At 36.3% G+C, this 17,950-nt stretch overlaps 1 long non-coding RNA gene across 1 annotated transcript; it reads left to right on the forward strand.

Moving 5' to 3' along the window:
• Positions 1-242: 242 nt before the first annotated feature.
• Positions 243-3,551, forward strand: LOC127240405 (uncharacterized). Its single transcript, XR_007836328.1, has 3 exons — positions 243-1,638; positions 1,960-3,132; positions 3,231-3,551. It is a non-coding gene; the product is annotated as an uncharacterized LOC127240405 (long non-coding RNA).
• Positions 3,552-17,950: the final 14,399 nt, after the last annotated feature.

Genomic DNA, 17,950 nt, shown 5'->3' on the forward strand with positions numbered 1-17,950 from the left:
TTTCAAATTTATTATTTAACTACAAAATTTAATTTTACAACTGAAACTAATTAATTTATTATGCTTTATATTTTCATTGCTAATTATAAATTAATTCATAGAAATAATTAATATATCTTCAATTTCTTCTATTTATTGATTATTTTTCTATTAATATGTAATAATTTAAATTAAAGATAAAAATAAAATAAAATATCAAACCCTAGCCGCCGCTCGCCTTCTTCTTTCTCTTATTTTTTCTTCTTCGTTTCCATTTTTTCTTGTTTCTCCTTCTTCCTCCTCCTCTTCTTTGTTTTCTTCTTCCGCCTCTTCTTCTTCATTTCCTTTCTTTCTTCGTTTACTTCTTCTTCTTTGTTTCATTTTTCTTCTTCTCTATAGCAGCCGTTGTCCGCCTGTTCTGTTCGTGGTCGCCGATTGATGTCAGAGATGAAAACCGAAGACACCATTGTCACCGATAGGAGCTTTCCGGCGAAAGAAAGAAGGATAAGTTTTTCTTACCGTGTTCTTGAGTTTGTTTCCTTTTGTGTTCTGCTTCCTTGGAGTAGCAACAAATGCTTTGTTGATATCTAGTTACAAATCTCTTGTTTTGAAAATTATTTAATTATATGTTGTGTTGCTACTTTGGGTTATTCTGATTTTGTGTAAAAAATATGTTATAGGTTAAAATTGGAAATTGAAAAAAAAAAATTAGTTGAGCTGAATTCCAAGATCCAATCACACTTATATGGTTGTGGGATATTTGTGGAGAAAACTCTGAGATGAGGATTGTGTATGACAATCTAAGCATTAACATTTGAGTCACTTCTAGGAGAATAACATTAAACACTGCAGAAACGTAGTTGGTCCCGTAAGTAACATATACTTGCATTATAATTTTCTGCGATTGATTCGTGTATGTAAATGTATGGAATAAAAGAGTCATTGGAGTTGTGCCGATCTCACCATGCCTCACCCTGAAGTCTTCACTACTTCTAAATGGAAGTATTTATCGTTGCTAATATTATAATATGATACCATATTTTTTCAAATAATGTATTTTATATTAATAAATCACCGCGGGACTAGATTATTGCAGGCGAATCTTTTATAGCCACTTAAAGACATTGAAACCATAAATGCCAACAAAATTGTACTACACCCCGGAGAATTGCTCTTATGAACGATCTGATGTTTTAAATAGTTAAGTTGCTATTGTTAGTTGTTAGAATGTATTTGTAATCATGTTAGGCTTTTCTGTACTTGAGTATGCTTTAGTTTCTATCGCTAAATAGAGTTGAATTGGATAACATGCTCTAGCACAGTTGTTCATCTTATCAGTTTAGTTTTAAAATTTTTGTTGATATACAAGAATGGTTGCATTAATCCTTGGTGAAAGTTAATTGGAGGATGAGTTTATGAGCAATGAACAACTTTTTTTTGGCTTGTCTCAGGCTCTTCGGAAGTTCCCAAAAGAAACTGGTGAATGTTGAATGTAAATAATGGGGAAAAGACTTTCTATGTCCCCCATGATTCACTTTGATAAAGTACTCTTGACACTTCTGCTTTAAGCAAAAGAAAGTTACTAATGGAGTCTTGGCCCTTGATAAAGAGACGAATCTTGGTAAAACTGCCTTAGATGCTTTACCATTATTTTCAAAGGTACATCAATGTAATATTTTTTTGTCTGTGTTGTATGTTTTCTTTGTATTCCTGAATTTCGGTTTAGATGACATTAATGTGATAGGAGTTGCATCTGAATTAAAGCGGCTGAAAATTTGAAATGCTTGATAAATTCATTTTTTTTTATATGCCTTGAACTATATATTGGCAATTAAGAGTAGAATGTGCTAGCCCTAACAAATGAGATCTATCATACTTTGGTTGATGTTGGAATTAGCTTTAGCTCTACCTATGTGCTGATTTATTTTCTCTCTGTTAAATAGCCTTATGGCTGATTTTTTTTCTCTGTGTTAATTGTAGCTCCTCCTCAGTGTCAACCGCAATTGTTCGAAGGCAAAATAATATGCAAGTATGAGGATTTAGTAGATCAGCCCCTCCCCTCAGCCCCCTCCAAAATTCTGCACCACAAAAAATTCTGCAATCAGGGAAGTTTTTCTTGGCTTTGAATGTTGATAATATATAAGTTTGCTTCTTGATTGTTTGTTTGTATATATCATTTTTGTAGGTTAGATTAGATTGGTTTAGGTTGTTTAATTTCTGTCTAGTTCCTTAACCTTGTTGTTGCAGTAGGATAATTTGTGTTGTTCTGTTTCTTGGATTTCCTTGGCTAAGATGGGCTGCTCTTTTAATTAACTTAGATTGGTATGGTTGTAAATCTAAGTTAGTTTTGTGTTTATTTAGTTGTTTAGGTGTAGAACTTGTTAATTAAGGTTGGATTCAATTTTAGTCGATGTTTAATATAATTGTTATTTACTAGTAGGTTTGCACTTCATTGTGAAGTTCTAATGAATCAGAGATTCTCATAGCATTGAATAAAAGGTGGGAGTCATGTCCACACTTATGGAAGCGTATTTCATGATTTTATTATTTTCAAGTCATTATTCCTTTAGTCGGATAATTTATCCTTGGGAACAACCTGAAGATTATTCCTATTGCTGATGATGAATTTCTGAGTAGTTTTTAGCTCTGAATGATGTTAAGAATCTAGAGGATCTGTTTAATGGTATTATGTAATAATCGAGGTTCCCCATTTTTTTGACTATGTGTGAAGCAAAATGAAGATATCAAACTGCACCGATGCTTTTTGAGATACAACATTGTTGTAGCAAGTGAAGCATTTTTTTATCATTCATTTTGATTAATGTGGTGCAGAGTAGCATATTAAGGGTCAGCCTATTTTATTAGTGCTTTTGGAGTTTATTTGTTACTATACTTGTATTTAAGATAGGGTCCCTTGATCAAGCTAAAGCGTAAGTTTTATTTTATTATATTCATCCATAATGTTTATAGAGGTAGACCTTCCTCGTGACTAACGCTCGTTTAACCTATTTATATAGGTGATACCCTAGCCACTGTTAAGGTGTATGTTATAGCTGTAATAGTCCCGGAGACCGCACTTATCCTTCCAACTAATGCTGGAGTTAAAATTCTCGGTGATGTATTCGACGGAGATAATATCGAGTAGATTTACCAGTATGTACGCATTTTTTTTATTTACTTTATTCCTTTGGAAATTAAATTACTTCAATTTTTGTATTAAATGCTTATATATTATTAAAAACACATTGCAGTTGGTTCGCCGCCCGAGATTGCATACTCCATGATTCTGCACTCGACGACCTGGGTCATTCATAGTTGTATTTATGAGTTGCCCTTAAGATCGTTCTTACGTATGATATCAGATTTATCTATTTACGTATTACTTTTTGGTTTTGCGTATCGTTATTTAGTAGGCTGTTATGTTGGTGTACGGATTGGTGTTTTCTTGGGATGTTTTGTTAGCACCGTTGACGACTAATATTTTATTTTTGGTTGGACTATGAACATCATTGTATTGATGACCATGTGTATTATTACCATAGATTTGGAAACAATTATGATAAGATTAAGTTTTAAATTATTTGTCTCACATATTAATAATACGGATAAATGGAATTTATTTATGGCGACAAAACTACTATGCCACATAGGGACGTCCTTGGTAGCGTATTTTTAGTTACGGACAGTGGCCGGTACAAATGGTAATGTATGGTTGCCTGACTTTTGTCATGACTTTTTGTTGCAGACTAATTTTGTAACAAACAACTTATTTGTTAGGGGCAGTCCTTTTGTAATGTATTGTTGTTACGGAAAAATCTTGTAACAAGAAGTTTTCTGACAAGATTAGACATTTGTAAAGCAATTGTTGATTCGGACATATGTCGTAACAAATATTTCTCTGACATTATTCAACTTTTTGTTCCGCATTTTTGTGTCGGATATTTGTCGATTCAAAAACATGATTGATGTTTTTGTTACGTACCAAAAACGTAACAAATATAATTAACATGTGCTTATTTTGAGAGTTGACCACCAAATATTTGTTACGGATTTTGTTGCAACACGGACTTTTTGTACCGCAATTTTTCGTAGCGGTCAAAATCCGTAACAAAGTCGACACGAAAAGCTATTTTGCACGAAAAATGGGTTTTAGTTACGAATATTTTACCGTTATAAAAAGACCTTTTTTTGGTAGTGGAGTAAAAACCCAGACAAATAACACAAACATTGACGTCCCCAAACTAAAATCAAAGCATATCTGACAAATAAATAACAAAACCCCCAAATAAATCATGTGATTGAATCGTTAAAAGGCTGATGGCGGATACGCCGAGCCGAGCAGATGGCCGAGAATAAAAAGCAAAAGAGAAACAACTAGCTTCACCAAGGCACGCGAAGGAAAGGACAGGAAGCAGCCCTCGTCGCGTTGTGGGGAAGGTAGAACGGGATGCGGCGACCGAAGACGGAGGAATGATTCACTGCGCTGGTTTTTGTTTCTTCAGATCCCACACCACTGAAGTAACAAAACATTTTGGTTACTCCAGAGAAAAAGTTAAAGAGTATTAGAGAATCGTATGAACAATTTATTTACCTTGTTTCTCATTATATGAAGCAGAGGCTAAGTATGTGCTGAACTTTGCTGTTCCAGGACAAAAAAGAAATTTCACCTTGCGTTGGAGATCCATTTACCCTATACAATAATGATCTGATATAGTTAGTTCATAAAAACATTATTGTGATCATCCCGGGTATGCCCGGTGTATTTGTTATTTATTCCTTCAGTATTTCTTTAGGAATGGTAAAAGAGGGGAGACATATTCTAGAGCTAAGGAGCTAATGAGCTTATTTATATACCCTTTGATTTGTCGAATAAAAAAAAAAAAGAAAAAAAGTATATCCAACAATTTTGTTTAAATAAAAGTTTCGCAGTCTCCACCCATCAATACAAAACCAAATTGTTGGAATGTTGCCTCAACTATATATATATATACCTTCCATGGGAGAGACATTTAATTTGGGGCAAGGCCAGATTTGGCGTCTTCCCAGACCCCTTCTTTGTTGACTGTCTTCGGTGCTGTTTTGACCACCACTGAAGTTTCCACCACTGTCGAAACTATCATTTTTTATTGGGTACTTGTATTTCCAGCTGCAGTTGCCATGCTACTTTGTATTTAAGCAGTACAAATTTCTGGATATGTTTTTTTTATCATATCTAAGTGAAATGCTTCTTTCCAACTGTTGAACTATTGCTATATCTGTTGATTTGCATTTATCAATTACTAACTTAAACTGTACTTTAACTCACCAACATCCTAGAGATAATATATGTAAACAACTATTCAATGTTGATGTAAGGTAGAGCATGGTATTGAATGACGACAACATGCTTCATTCACTGCACGCCATTGAAGGAAATAATCAACAGTAATCCCCACAAGGGGAAAAGAATTTAATTAAGAGCAAGAGACGACGAAACGAGGAAACTATCTAATCTATATAATGTACCCAATCATTTATAATGGAATCATATGCATAATGAGGTTCTGGAAAAAGAATTTGTTATACAAATTCAAACAGCCAATTATAATGTACACACATCCACTCAACATATATTATGATTTACGAAATCTAAGGTATCCATTTTAAAGACACGAACACCCTATTACTGCTCTAAAGAGGTTCAATAATTTATAAGAATCATAGGATTGAATAGTATTGACAGATCAAACCACACACCCAAACATACATAAGACATTTAACCAAAACCTTTCTTCATATACATATCCATACAAAAGCACTTCTAAAAGTCCACCAGTAACTTCGTAAAATCTAAATACACACTATAAACATAATATATATAACAATTAATAAGAAAGTTGAAAGAGATCAGATGATTGTTCACATACGAAAATACATATATATTTGAAGTTAGAAACAATAAATCAAATCCATTCTTACAAGTGTGAATCAATCCGAAATCACTATGTCCCCTTTGGATAATTGGTATGCTTTGGACAAACAAAATACTTACAATCAGTAGGCTGACCAAAAAAATAAAAAACCTATTGAATTAAGTGCAAACAATGAACATGATCCAACAAAATAACAACTTGTTTCCTACTAGCTACGAAGATCCCTCAAGAACAGATTTATTTTCCGGTGCATCAATCCAAACAGGTTCCTGGGGTTCCTCGATGCAATACTTGGGGTCCAAGAAAAAGGCGCCGTCTCTCCTGGCATGTTATGCCTTTTTTTTTTTTCTTAATCGGATGATTGGACCCATAAATCAGTCACCATCAACCAATTAAATTTTACTTTGATCTAATTTGTATGCTTCTATGGAAATTTTACTTTGATCTAATTTGTATGCTTCTATGGGACAAACAACACAAGTCCGAACAAAAAAAATGTTTGTTCCCCAAAGCCAACATCGATCTGTCCACTCAGATAATGAAGAAATTTGATAGCCAGAATTCTCTCAATATCCTGATCTCGTGATGCTTCTCTTATCTAATCGCTCCTACTGAAAAAATGAAAACAAACAATCAAACAAATTAACACCTATTTCGCCACCATTGCATCCATAGTCCAACTGAAGCAAACAAACAAAAATCAGACAAGCAAATACTTGCTCAACGGCGAGAAATACGTGCAGCTCAATCACTTACACTAACACTTTTCCGCCTCATCAATTCACCGATTTTTACTCCGTCAATGGCGTTTTTCAATTTATCCCTAACTTTTGTCTAATTAATTAACGTTTATAGTGGATTTTGCGCAAATTAGTAAAAAAGAGGGACATTTTTTATGAAATTAATCTTATAGGGACAGAAATTGAATGGACAGTCAAATATAGGACAGAAATTGCGAATACCCCTCATAAAATAATGTCACGATAATAGGAATCAAAGCACATGTCACCTGCATCAAAATGATGTTGGCAACAAACTAGAAATAATTGTAATAAAAAATGGCAAATAGTATAAAATTTCCATGTGATTTTCGTAATCTGCTGAAAATTTCTTGTGGTTCTAAAATTCTGTTTTACCTACTTGCAATTTTAAAAATATTGCACACTCGCTCCTTATGAAATTGCACTGACGGTGTTAATATTTTATTTAAGTAGCCTGTTTTGCCTTCAATGGTTTTTTACTTGGAAAAATTTGGAAGAGGGGTAAAACAATTATACCCTATTAGGAATTCCTTACAAAAAATCTAAATACAAAGTATAAGCATAGTAGACGAATTAAAGAATAAAGTAGTACAAAATATGATTCATTTTAAGAAACACTTGACTGAACTATGTACAGATGTTGATTCATCCCCAAAGCCAACAAATGTTCACTAAGATGAATGAAGAATATGTTGGACAAGAAGGGTGTTTCGTGTAAACTTTACATTTAACACAAAAGGTTTCATGCAATAAATAAAACACACAGGGTGTTTGTGTATTTTTACTAAAACACAAAGGGTGTTATATAATTTACCCGTTCATCTTATGATTTTATTAGGTAGCAAAACTGCACTCTCAATCTCAGTCTTTGTCGCAGGTACTCTTAAAGATTAGTGCCTCTCTTGCTTGCAGATAGAAACATACATTTTGGTGCGTCATTTCCTCGTTGGTAAACTAAGAATTGATGCATACGATTTCTTTTGGGTATCCTCCTGAGATGTTGTGGTGGCTGATTCTTCTTCTGTTGCTGCGCCATGGTTTTCACTTAAATGAGGTTCTGCCTCCACCACTATATTCCTATGGTGGCTTTCTAGCCTATCATTTGTCACTTGGTTATTTTCTTTCTTCTCATTATTCTCCACTTAAGGAGTTGTAGATTAATGTCAGGTTGGGGCGGATCAACCACCTCAGCAGGCTTTGGAGCAAAATGAAGACTATGAATAAGTTCATCAGCCACATAAGATGTTAAAAGGATAAACAAATCCAATTCAGCTTGTGCCACTGTGCTTGATCAACACACACGAAAGTAAATAAAAAATTTAGGATGTCTAATTTGCACGGAGAGCGCATGAATCATTTTTCTCATGGGAATATATTCGAATTTAGAAACAATTCAAATCTGTAATTAATAGCAAATTACCTTTAACTTGCATGTGTCGATCAATCCGAAGAACAATATGTATGCCTTCTTGCATAATTGGTGTGCTCTGCATCGGAAAACCCCATTACCATCTGGTTCAAACACATAAAATAAATTATTAACAATATCCGAAAATAAAACATATGCAAAAGCACAATTTACAACAATAAATAAATCAGACCCTATATTGCCCGATTGTGTTTGCCATCTTGCTCTTTGCCGAATAGCCCAGAGACATGCATTGGCGCATCCTATCAGGAGTCATTCTGCAACCATTATCTACGTATATGCACAAAATAAAATCGAATTAGAGCGACAAGTTATACGAAGAAACTTAAGTTGTGTGTTGTTACACAGCTAGATCAAACATAGTAAGGAACAACATCATCAAGACTAAGGTTCTACTCAAGACACAAAAAATGTTCAACCAAAAAATATTCTCTGCTCATCAAGCAATTTTTTTTCCTTTTTTTCAAATTCTGTAGTATGCAATCAAGAAACTCTCCAAGAAAAATACACTATAACCCCTCTCACAATCATCACATCAAGCTACTATGCAAAGACAAAATTTAAACACATATACATATATAGACACACCTTGAACTGCCACCATTTTGTGGCTATTAGTACTGTTCTCAAGCACATCAATGCTCACATATGTTGCCCCATTGCAAACCTGATTAGAAAATACATATTATCATGATCGAGTAATATATGAAAAAACAGGCTTTTTGAGATATATAAGGGCATCAAAGGTACCTCATCTAAAGCATTATCGAGAAGCTATGACGGAGTTTGGGGTGTGGTCGGGAGCTCCAGAAGCTGCGCAGGGCTCATCGCTGACGTCGGGAAGGCTAGAATGTGAGGCACTGGTCCGATGTTCACCCAGCTATTGTCTATCCAATCTTGGAAAATCTTGATGTATTTCCTTTCTACCGACATAAACTTTTTCTCACCTGTGGAGAAGTTAGATTCATGAATCAGTTGATAAACATAAGCGGAACTGAAAAGGCCAAATTATTGTATCTGTTCGATTAATGTACCGGGGAAGTAGAGCTGAAGTTTATTCGCAGAATCCCTACAGTTGGCATAGGTTTTCTTGTTGATGGTGGAGTTTGATAAGCACAGGATCCATTGAGTACTGTACGATTGATAGACGGATCATAGTAATACATGCTTAAATCCTTAATCATTTTTACAAAATCTACCTTAGACTAGTATTTGATTCATCATCTGCAAAACCAGCACCTATCTCACCACCATTGCATCAATTGTCCAACAATCGATTCCCAAACTTCAGCCGGATCTTCTCAGTTGTCTTATGTTCTCAATTGTCTTATGTTACCCATTGAATAACCAAAACAAATAAACAAAAATAGCAAATCAACTAAAAAAAATAAACCATCAGAATCAAACACAGTTATTAACTTCACGCCAATCAGGAAAAACCCTTATCACATCATAAACCCTAATTTGAACAAGAACAATAGTGTAGCCGGTGAAGTTATACAATAACCCTAGTACCACACTAGAATATTTATATAGTATTCAGTTGGATCCTTCCGGAAGGGATTCAATATATTTTTATTTATTTAATTATATTTTTATTTTATTCTAGAGTTTTTTAAAAAGTTTTAAGTAGAGTTTTTTGGTGGGCCGCCAGCACTCACTTGTTTTCCTTGTGTTCACCTATTTTTATGGTATATGATAGTTGTATATATATATTATTTATTTATATTTTAAATTTATTTTAGACTTTTCGATAATTTTTTTATATTATCTGAATGAGTTAATCTTTTATAATTGAATAAATATATTATATACTTATAAATACATTTTTTTATGTATTTTATTAATTAATTTATGAATTTTATTTTACATAATTTATTTTTATAAATATTTTTATATTCATTATATATATTACTTTATTTTTTTATAATTAATACATTTTTATTTCTGTTTTTTATATTAAATCAATGTCAGAGTCTTCCTTAATATATCCACATAAAATTAGCACTTGCAAAATTGACCCATAACTAGATAAAATTTATTTGTTCTCCCAACAATTTTTTTCTAACGTGATTCTCAATATATAAAATATTTATATTTTATCTTTTCATAAAACATTCAACATCAACATTCTCAATATATAAAATATTTATATTTTATCTTTTTATAAAACATTCAACATCAACATTCTCAATATATAAAATATTTAATCTAGATGGTCATTTTCTTTTTATATAGACTGGGGGTGTTTGCAAAATATTTTTTCAAATAGCTTTTAGCAATTTGAAGAACTTTTAGTTGTTTCATCTCTAAAAGAAATTGATTTAACTATTTGTTAAATTAGTTTTTTAAATAACTTATTTACCTAAAAGATAATTTTTACTCTAATTTTATTTATTTATATTTGTCTTTGAACTTAATTATTTTTCTTACACAAATATCAATATATGTTTATTTTATTTGTAAAATATATATTAATTTATTAAATTAGGTAATAATATAGATATTATTAATTTTTCTATGTATTTTTTTATAATATAAATTTTATATTAAAAATAAATTAAATAGATTAAATTTACTGGAAAGTGTAATGATAAATAAATTAATAATTAACATAATTAAAATATATATAATGCGAAATTTGTTTTTTTACATTTCACTCAAACATAAATTGCAGTAAGAGAAAGAATAATGTAGACACATTTTGGATTATAAATAATCAACACAATAATTAACTACACCAAAATTCACAACTTCATAAAAGTCCTAATCACAGAATAATATCTACGTTGAGCACAAAAAATGGTGGATAGGTTTTTAGGAAATGGGCCTGCCAAGATTAAGTTAAGATTTATTCGAAAAGTCTAGTGGGCTTTTTGAAAGTCCAAGTATGACTGCAATAACTTGGTCGGATGAGCTTAGGGTCGGATGTTAAGGTCAAACCTGGTCGGGTTAATCCCAAAGGTTGGACGGATGATGAGATTGGACTTGGTCGGGACCAAATAGTCCGGATAATGAAGACGGACTTAGTCGGGACAAATTCCAATGGTCGGGTGTAAGAAGGTCGGACGGATAATGAGATTGGACCTGGTCGGGACCAAATAGTTCGGACATTGAAGTCGGACCTAGTTCAAAGGTCAGGTAGTAAAAATAGCTATCTTACAGGTTGGGTGAAAAAGCAGTCTCTGATAGTGGAGGGTAGCTTCAACTGGCGAGCGGTTTTCAAAGGTCAGACGTGGTAGGACGGTTCTCATACGTGTCGATAGAAGAAAACTTTTTGGGAGAGTTAACAACGGTTATGGTAACCAACCGGATAGCGGTTCGAACCGTATCTTCAAGGGGTTATTTAAGGATTCCGTACGGTACAGAGAAGAGATCTTCAACTGACATCAAATTCAAGAGAATTTCTTTTGGGGATCACCACTTTTATTTTCCAGTCTTTTATTTTATTTTCCCTATTTTATTTTATATATGTTACAGTGTTTAGAGATCCCTAATCTCAGACACTTATCTATCAAATTCGGGGATATTTCTTTATTTTCGGATTTTACTTTTTATTGTTGAAAAAACGCAACCACAATTTGGCGACCACAGTGGGAGAAAGATAAGATTGATGATCCTACGTCAACAGAGAATTTCATACGATTGAGATCCGGCCGAATCGTCGGAAGGATCCACATGGCAGGCTCACAGCCTCAATCATCTTCGGCGTCGGTGGGAGAAACGGTTTCACCACCTGTCATGCAAAATACAGGAGAAATGCCACGAACACCTGCTGACTGGGTTTCTTATGTTCAGTAATTGAACAACCAGCATAATTTGGCCATGCAGAATATGTTGCGCGAGCAACAAATGTTGCGGGAGCAACAAAACCTTATGCAAAATACGTTAAATCAGGCGTTATCAAGGGTTACTTTGCAACCCATCCAGACGCCACCAGAACTATCACCATCCAGGTTACAGGCAAATTTTGCGGGGCCTTCATATGTGGACAACACTTTTCCAAGTGTTACTGCCCCAAGGGTTGACAGAGGGAAGACTCCTCTTACATACCCGAATAATATTCCGTTGAGTGTTAGGACCGAGCCTACCGACCTCAGAGGGGAAAGATTGGGAGGCCAGGCTCACAATCCCATTCAGGTGTTGGATCCTGTCCCACCCAGAGTAAACCCAGAGGACATTGCTCAGGTCTTGAGGGTACATTTTGGAATGAACCCCCAGACGGTCAACAGACCTGCATACCATAGGCCATTTCCAGAAAGAATCATCAACGAGCATCCGCTTTCAAGGAATTACAGACCACCCGATTTTCATTCATTTTCTGGAGAAGATGGGGCATCAACTATTGAGCATGTGGGATGTTTCACGGCTCAATTAGGGGAAGTAGGAAATAATTCTTTCTATAAATTACAATTGTTTGGGTTATCGCTTACAAGGACCGCTTTTTCATGGTTTGCAAATTTGCCACCCGGGCAGTTGCAAACCTAGGAGAGTCTGGAAGCAGCATTTCATGCAAGATTTTTTAATCCTCTTCCGACAGTCTCACCACAGATCTTTTAGAGAACCGACAGATGCCAGAAGAGACCGCGTATCAGTTTATTGAACGGATACAACTCATGAAAGGTAGATGCCCGACAGTCATCGAGGAAAGTGAAATGACCAATTTGGTGGTCAGGAACATGCATTCCAGATTTCGGGAGGCATTGACAGCCCATGATGTTCAGGACTTGGCTAGTCTGGCCTCCAAAGCAGGGAGATTAGAATATTTGTTTAGAGAAAAAGATCACAACTTTCGTCGGAACAGGGTACAACAAATGGCTAGTGTTGATACAGAGATTTATTCGCCAGATGAAGGAAATATTATTGAAGAGATGGCAGCTGAAATTGTGAATGGCAAACCGTACGTATGTTCGAAACTAAAGCCATTGCCAGGAATAGAGGAGAGGGAGCAGCCGACCTTCGATGTATCCAAGGCCGACGAGATCTTCGATATTCTGTTGGCGGATGGGCAGATTCGCATTCCTAAAGGGCAAAGTTTGGCAACGAAGGAGGAAATAAAGGGAATGCCATACTGTAAGTGGTATAATTCCTTTACTCATTACACTAATCAATGCACACATTTCCGAAAGGAAATACAAAAGGCTATCAAAGCAGGGAGATTCAAATATGTAACAATGGGAGTAGAGCATCAGCCCTTCCCAAAAGTAACTACTGCAATGATCTCTTTGCGGTCTTCACAAGTTTTGCAAAGTGATGATGAAGAAGACACCAGACGAAAAGAATGCAAGCCTAAAGAATGGGAATCCAATCAGGAAGTGAAATTCAAAGTTTGTGAAACTAGAGTGGCAGAGAAATGGGACAGAAAAGATGGGTCTTTCAAAGTAGAATTGAAAGATAAAGTCGTGGTACGGGACCGACCAACGCGCAAACCACATCTAGCCCAGAAGAACTGGAGCCGGAATAGAAAGCCTCTTCCAATAGACATTGACCCTCGATTTCCAGGTATGAATCACACACAAATTCGTAACGCTAAGCGCAGGTATGCAGCGCTGCATGGAAAGCGAGTAGATAAGGGTAAGGAAAAGAAAGAATCATCACCCAAAAGGAAGGACTTGAATGACGAGCCCAAGGAGCATGGGCAGAACAACAGGCCTATCAAGAAGGCCAGATGTTTTCGATGTCAATTATGCAAACGGATCAATATTGATCTTGAAATGGAAAATACAGAGGAAGAAACTCCTGAGATCATTTTTGGATCATTTGCTCCAGAAGAGACGAAGGTTTTGCGCAGCAAGATAGTAAAGCTTGATAAAGCAGGGTTCGAAGTCAGGATGACAGATATGCGATGGTTCATCGAAGAAGAACCCATTTGGGCAAAGTTCCAGGAGGAGGAAGAAGAACCAGAATGGGCAGCGATGGTTGGCAGACCACAACCTATGGTTTTTCCACCTATTCCAGAAGGAGCAATCCCGCATTTAAAACCATTGTATGTTAACGCTCACATATGTGGCAAACCGGTTAACAAGGTTTTTATAGATAATGGGGTTGTCTTCAATGTCATGCCCCTCAAAACTTTAAGAAAATTGGGCAAAGAGATTGACGATTTGTCTCCGGTAGACATCGAGATGACGAGCTTCACAGGACAACCGACCAAACCAGAAGGGATGATGGTGGCACCTATTGAGGTCGGACCAAAGGTGATTTCGACCGTGTTTTTTGTTGTGGATGCCAATACGACCTACTCAGTTTTATTGTGGCGAGACTGGATTCACGCTTTCAAGTGCGTGCCTTCTTCTCTCCATCAACAGATTATGTTTTGGGAAGGAGATCGGGTTTTTACCATGGAAGCCAGTACAAATCCGTTCGGTTCTACAGAAGGAGTGGAAGAATCGGTTCTTTATACGGAGTACGTACCACCGATTTCACGGACAACTATGGTAGATGAGTATCCTTGGAAGGGTTGTAAGCTCACTACGCAGGATTGTGTGTTTCATTAGAAACAATCTTCTGTATTATGGCTCTGTTGTTAGCCAAGATAAACTTTTATTTATTAATTTATGGAAGAAATAAATAAATGTGATAAACTGATTAGGCATTTTTATTTAAACCAATTTATGGTTAGACTACATAATAATAAAATTTCCAACAATAATGTTGGCGAGGAATAAAGTTTTCGCTGGCCTGACCTCTTGGAAAAGACAGAAACTTCTTTGTCAAGTCAGGATCCTCTTATTGAATATAATGTGGGAACCAAACAAATACCCAAGATGGTCAGGGTAAGTGGTTTACTGACAAAAAATCAACGTGAGCGAATGGTAGCGTTAATTCGAGATCACAAGGAGTGTATGGCATGGGATTATTCCAAAATACCCGGATTGGCGCGCAGTTTAATAGAGCATAGGTTGCGTATTAAAAAGGGGTTTAAGCCTTACAAGCAACCACCAAGGAGAGTGAGTCCAGAATTGATGCCCTAGATCAAAGAAGAAATTGAGAAGCTACTAAAGGTTGGTTTCATTCGTCCATGTCGATATGCAGAATGGTTAGCCAATATCGTTCCGGTAACCAAGAAAAATGGAAAGATCCGAATTTGCATTGACTTCAGAGATCTCAATCTCGCCACTCCAAAAGATGAATATGTCATGCCTATAGCAGACATGTTGATCGATTCTGCGGCGGGACATCAGATTTTGAGTTTAATGGATGGATACGCAGGGTATAACCAAATTTCATTGGCAGAAGAAGATATACCTAAAACCGCATTTAGGTGCCCAGGAGCGTTGGGAATTTATGAATGGACAGTTATGCCATTCGGTTTAAAGAATGCTGGAGCAACTTACCAACGGGCTATGAACACTATCTTTCATGATCTTATTGGGCGGTCAATGGAGGTATATATTGATGATGTGATCATTAAGTCTACTGACTTCGATTCACATTTGGTCGATTTAAAAGATGCTTTTATTCGGATGAAGCAGTACAACCTGAAAATGAACCCAACGAAATGCGCCTTTGGAGTTTCGGCGGGGAATTTCTTGGGTTTTTTAGTACATGAAAAGGGGATAGAAATTGATGCGAACAAGGCCAAAGCTGCTCTGACAATGCGGTCGCCTCAGTCGGTCAAAGAAGTTCAAAGTTTTTTGGGAAATGTGAATTATCTAAGGAGTTTTATATCAAACGCCACAGGAAAATTAAAACCTATCAAAAAATTATTACGGAATAAGGCCACTGATTTTTCTTGGGGTCAGGAGCAACAGAAGGCATTGGAAGAAATCAAGGAGTCTTTGATTAACCCGCCTGTGTTGGTTCCTCCGAGAGGCGACCGACCTCTTCGGCTATATTTAGCAAACAGTTTTGATGTTGTAAGCAGTCTTTTGGTGCAAGAATGGGAAGATGGTAAGGAAAGAGCCATTTATTACCTAAGTAAGACTTTGGCGGGACCAGAATTGAATTACAGTATCCCAAAAAAATGTGTTATTCTCTAGTCTTTGCTTGCACTCGGTTGGAACATTATAATCTGCCGAGAGAAACCGAAGTGGTTTCTAAAATGGATTTGGTCAGACTAATTCTCCACAGACCAACCATGCAAGGAAGATTAATGAAGTGGGCCATTAAGTTGGCTCCTTTTGCATTACGGCACCGACCCCTCAAAGCTGTAAAATGGCAGGTTGTGGCTGATCTGTTGGCAGAGTTTACAAGTGATGGGTCATCAGAAAACAGAATAACACCTTACATCGGCACCAGTCCTTGGAAAATGGTTTTTGATGGTTCCCGTTCGAAAGGGAAGTCGGGAGCGGGGGTAATATTAGAAGGACCAGGAGGCGGCAAAATTAATTTGTAGCTTCAAATGGAAGAGATGACACATAACTCCGCAGAATATGAAGCACTGATTTTGGGTTTGGAAGCACTTATCGCTAAGGGAGTGCAGCCTGTTTTGGTCTATGGGGATTCTCAACTTGTTATTAACCAAGTGTTGAAACGGTACGCTTGTATCCTCATTTGCGTAGATACCAAGATGTAGTACTCCATCTGTTACATAGAATCGCGGAGGTAGTTTTTGAGCATGTACCAAGGACAGAGAATCGGTTGGCTGATAATTTGGCTCAAAGTGCTTGTCAACAGATGATTGGCAGTATTGATTCTGAGATTGATTGGAGAACAGAAATTATGGTGTATTTGGAATCCCCAAATTCCACCACTCCTGTTCGTATTCGGTTAAAGGCTTTACGTTTCCAACTTATTGATGGGATTTTATATAAAAGAACCTTTGAAGGGGTTTTATTGAAGTGTTTGGGACCTGAGGAGTCTATTAAAATAATGGAAGAGGTCCACGGAGGAATATGTGGCGCGCATCGGGCAGGTTTAAAAATGCGATGGGCTGTCCATCGTATGGGATTCTATTGGCCGAAGATTTTTGATGATTGTATCAAGTTTGCCAGAGGATGTCAAGAATGTCAAAGGCATGGTCCTTTAAATCATCTGCCACTAGTAGAATTGCAGACCATGGTTAAACCTTGGCCATTCAAAGCTTGGGCCTTAGATGTAATTGGGAAAATTCATCCGGCCTCGTCAAAACAACATTCTTTCATTTTGGTGGAGACAGATTATTAATCCAAATGGGTAGAAGCAGTTCATTTGAAGAATGCAACGCAGAAAGAAGTGATTCAATTCGTACTCAATCATATCATCTATCGATTTGGAATTCCTCACACTCTCACAACTAATCAAGGGTTGATGTTTACTGGGGAAAAGTTTGTCGAGTTTTTGGCCGAATTTAATGTTAAGCTACACCATTCTTCGCCATACTATCCACAGGCGAATGGATTGGCCGAAGCAGCAAATAAGATTATTATTGGTATTATTCGGAAAATGGTAGAGGAGAATCCAAGGAAGTTGCATACTTTGCTGTCTCAGGTGCTGTGGGCTCATCGAAATAGTAGAAATACCTCTACTGGAGTCTCCCCATACCAATTAACATTCGGGCAAGATGCAGTATTACCTGCAGAATTTGTCGTGCCTTCACCCAGGGTGACCAATACGACAGCTTGTATTGATGAGGAGTATTTACAAAAGATGTGGCTACAATTGGAAGAGTTAGATACAGATCGATTGAACGCTTTGGACCAAGTGGTTTGGCAGAGCGAGATTAGGGCGAAATACTATGGGAAAAGGGTGGTCCCTAAGTCTTTTGCAGAAGGCGATCTGGTCTAGAAGACAATTCTGCCGACCTATAAGAAAGTGGATCAATTAGGGAAATGGTCTCCCAACTGGGAAGGTCCTTTCATCATTCATAAAGTAATTGGGAACGGAGCTTTTATTATCATAAATCAAGAAGGAAAAATGGTACATAAGAATATTAATGCTAAGTATCT

This window comes from Andrographis paniculata, unplaced genomic scaffold (genome assembly GCF_009805555.1).
Source record: "Andrographis paniculata isolate CXL003 unplaced genomic scaffold, ASM980555v1 Contig79END, whole genome shotgun sequence".
Classification (NCBI taxonomy): Eukaryota; Viridiplantae; Streptophyta; class Magnoliopsida; order Lamiales; family Acanthaceae; genus Andrographis; species Andrographis paniculata.